At 38.3% G+C, this 4,211-nt stretch overlaps 1 protein-coding gene and 1 long non-coding RNA gene across 3 annotated transcripts in view; one reads left to right on the top strand and one right to left on the bottom strand.

The window, feature by feature from the left end:
* TERF1 (telomeric repeat binding factor 1) overlaps positions 1-4,211 on the bottom strand; it is a 40,964-nt gene that overhangs the window by 6,391 nt on the left and 30,362 nt on the right. The window lies entirely within an intron of this gene.
* Positions 2,267-4,211, top strand: part of LOC144221948 (uncharacterized) — a 25,718-nt gene continuing 23,773 nt past the window's right edge. Inside the window, exon 1 of the long non-coding RNA XR_013332232.1 lies at positions 2,267-2,403. This is a non-coding gene — a long non-coding RNA (uncharacterized LOC144221948). The remainder of the gene's footprint in view (positions 2,404-4,211) is intronic.

Consider the following 4,211-nt stretch of genomic DNA (forward strand, 5'->3'; position numbering starts at 1 on the left):
AGAAATATGCTGCACAGGAAGACTATATACTTATTATAGTCTATAACTAAAGTCTATAATTAATACTAATATATACTAACCGTGTCTGTTTTTTCCAAAAATATCTATTTTTTACAATGGAATTTCATTTCTTAATGTATTTTTTAATTAAAAACTGTTTTTAAATGTTTGTTTATTTTTGAAGGAGAGGGAAACAAACACAGACTCCGAAGCAGGCTCTAGGCTCTGAGCTGTCCACATAGAGCTGGATGCCAGGCTAGAACCAATGAGCTATGGGATCATGACCTGCACTGAAGTCGGACACTTAAACCGACTGAGCCACCCAGGTGCCCCCAAAATATTTTTTTCAGGTTTACTTATTTATTTTGAGAGAGAGAGCATGCGAGCCTCTGTGAATGGGGGAGGTGGCAGGGAGAGAGAATTCTCACTGTCAACACAGAGCCTGATGTGGGGGTCCATCTCACAAACCATGAGATCATACCCTAAGCTGAAATCAACAGTCAGATGCTTAAGCAATTTAGCCACCCAGGTGCCCCTACAATGTAACTTCAAGTAAAACTTTTTAACAGTTCTAAAGAACTGTAGAACTGTTCTGTAGAACTTTACAAGATTATTCTAAAATTATATGTGTTATATAAGAAGTGGTCCACCACTGGCCCTGAGCACTGGTGTAGTTTTTGCTGAATGATAAGGCTTCTTTGTTTCCTGATGTGAAGCAACTTTGTAGTCAAATAAGCACCTATGTAGGTCAAAGGAACCATAGTCTAAGCACCATGTAACTACTCTCTCCTGTGGGAGTGTTGGGGGACGGGGGCTACTTTGTTTGCTATCATGTTTTGTTGCTTATTCAAAAAGTGGTAGGCTCTTGGCATCAAGTTCCTCAGCTACAGTACAATCTACTGCCTGCACAGCATCTATCTGGGGCCATTACGCTGCCTACGGGACGTGATAAAGGAATTAGTATGACTATGCTGCCGCTAGGCTATCTGCTGTGCTGTAATGTGTAACAAACTGTTTAGCTCTGACTTGTTAAGGCTACGGTCTACTTTTGCACCTGCAGAATCCTCTACGAAGTTGGGTTTTTTCCTCACAACGCAGAAGACACCAAGAACAGTCAAAATATTCCTGAAGAACAGTAAGATGAAAGGAATTGCTCTATCCCATAAAGAATTGTTATAAAACTACAATAATTGAGACAATATGGTATTAGGAACAGATCGTATGTGCTGGTCAGGCTCCAATCAGGAAAATGGAAACCACGCTAGTTATGAACAGAGATTTTCTATTGCAGATTGTTTAAGCAGATGCTAGAGGACTATAAAAACAAAGGAAATTAATAAATTAGCAGAGATCGATAACTAAACTAATCCTTCAGTTAGAGGTCTGAATATTCTCTCTCAGTAACTGGTGGAACAAGTAGGCAAAAATTAGCAAGCATATGCAAATCGGAACAGTACTATGAACCAACCTGACCTAAATGACATTTTACAACACTCCACTCAACAACAGAATTCACATTCTTCTCAAATGCACATCAACACTCACCTAGACAGACCATATTATGTACCATAAAACAAATCTTAGTTTAAAAAAAGAGAAATCCTACAAAGTATTTTTCTCAGTCCCAAACAGAATTAAATTGGAAAGCAATAATAGAAAGATTATCTGGAATACCCTTCAATATTTGGAACTTAAAAAAGTAACCCAGACGTCAAAGAAAAAGTCTTAAGGGAAATGAAAAAATATTGTGAACTAAATGAAAAAACAACATCTCAAAATCTGTGCACTGAAACTAAAGCAGTAATTAAAGGGAGAATTTATAGCATTAGATGCACATATTAAAAAAGATCTGTGAATCTAGGAATAAAAGGCAATTCATATACAAAGTGGGGAGAAAGTCAGGCTGGCATCAGACTTGTCCACAGCAGCACTTACAAAGTCAAAAAATAATGGATCGATACCCGTAAAATTATAAAAAAAACTATTTCCAAAGAATATTATATTTAGCCAAAGTTCCCTTTAAGCAAAACACACTACCCATTGAAGATACAGAATAGATTCCTATGTCAATGGTACTGTAGTAACACTGGATGGGGACAGAGGGTAACGGACCCTAGGTGAGCATGGCGACCCTAGGTGAGCATGGCATAATGCAGAGTTGTCATAATAACTATGCTGTACACATGAAACAATGTAACATTCTGTGTCAACTATACTTCAATTAAAAAAAAAAGGAGCATCTTTCACTTCAGTGAGGACAGGAGCATGGGTCTGTCAGGGATTGCCACTTGAATGAAAAGAGTCAGTCTGGAGGGGAAGCCAACAGAGGAAAGTAGAGCTGCTTCACAGAGGAAGCAGGTCTGATGAAAATGCTTGAGTAGCGGGATCCAGCCACACCTTAAGGTAATGTATACTTCAACTTATGAGTGAGCAAATTCCCTTTCTCATCCCAAAGAGAAAAAAGAACAGACATTCTCAGTGATGTAAACATTTAGAAATTATAGTACCTATAATCTTATCTTTAAAAATCCACAGCCGGGGCACCTGGGTGGCTGAGTCAGTTAAGCATCCGACTTCGGCTCATGTCATGATCTTACCGTCTGTGGGTTCGAGCCCTGCATCAGGCTCTGTGCTGACAGGCAGCTCAGAGCCTGGAGCCTGATTCAAATTCTGTGTCTCCCTCTCTCTCTCTCTGCCCCTCCCCTGCTCATGCTCTGTCCTTCTCGGTCTCTCAATAAATAAAAATGTTAAAAAAAAAAAAAAAAGTAAATGCAAATATATTTTAAAGTATATTTAAATATATATTTAAAGTAACCTGATCACATTTCTCTAAATTTTTATTTGGCTATCTATTCTTCCATTGTAGTCTAGTCCAGCAATTACAGGAATGGGCTCTTAGGTCAGAATGTCTAATTTCACCTGTCTGGCTCAGTTGGTAAAAACATGAAACTCTTAATCTTGGGCTTATGAGTTCAAGCCCCACATTGGGTGTAGAGCTTCCTTAAAAAAGAATGTCGAATTTCAAATTCTAGCTCTGTTCACTATTTCTGTGACCACGTGCTTTTAATCTCTTTTTGTGTCAGCTTCCCCATCTAAAAAAACCAAAACACTTGTAAGATTGCCGAGGACTAAATGAATTTACACATGGAAAGCTTTTAATTCAAATATTAATCACTACTAAGTTTTTTCTGCACAGAAAGAATTTAGGGAATTTTCTTTCTTTCAGTTTTCTGAATCGCTTGATTCTTTGAAAGTACATGGCAATCTTACAAATCTGGAAAAAAATGTTATTAAAGGTGTTTAAAGCAATTAAAAAAGAAGGGAGGCTGGGTGGCTCAGTAGGTTGAGCATCTGATTTTGGCTCAGGTCATGAGTTCACTGTTGTGGGTTCGAGCCCCACGTTGGGCTCTGCGCCCACAGCCCAGAGCCTGGAACCTGCTTTAGATTCTGTGTCTCCCTCTCTTTCTGCCCCTTCCCTGCTCATGCTCCGTCTCCATCTCTCAAAAAATAAAATATAAAAAAAAAAAATTTTTTTTAGAAATGCACATTCTGGATTATTTGCCATTGAAATTAGTAAAACTTTCCTTAAGAAATTTTAAAAGAAACTGTTTTGCGCAAACAAAACTAATATCCTGTAACTATGAAGAGAGGATACTGCATACTTTTTAAGCAAACTGGGATGTAAAAAAAAAAAATGTGTATGTACGTATTAGTAACATCTAACAAGAAGTCAAGAAATGTACAAAACCTCACAAGATCTTCTAGGCTCAATATCCATAGTCACTGTCAAGGCATTCTGCAATGAGGTTATTTATTTACAGTTCTCAGAGTTTAACTACTGATCAACTATTTAGAATGTAAAAAAGTAGATGTTCCCATTTCTTTGAATTTTGCATTATGTAATTAAAAGTCCAGAATCCCAAGTTATTTTAGTTGAGAATTATGATTCCTAGCTATTTTGTAGCAACAAAATTATGCAGACCCAGAACAATTTTGGAACAACATGAGCAAGTATTTCTTGGAGTTTAGCTTTGCCATCTTTAAGATGAAGATGATATTGGGGCGCCTGGGTGGCTTAGTCGGTTAAGCGTCCGACTTTCGCTTAGGTCATGATCTCGCGGTTCGTGGGTTCGAGCCCTGCGTCGGGCTCTGTGCTGACTGCCAGCTCAGAGCCTGGAGCCTGTTTCAGTCTGTGACTCCCTCTCTCTCTG

Source organism: Crocuta crocuta, unplaced genomic scaffold (genome assembly GCF_008692635.1).
Source record: "Crocuta crocuta isolate KB4526 unplaced genomic scaffold, BGI_CrCroc_1.0 scaffold141, whole genome shotgun sequence".
Classification (NCBI taxonomy): Eukaryota; Metazoa; Chordata; class Mammalia; order Carnivora; family Hyaenidae; genus Crocuta; species Crocuta crocuta.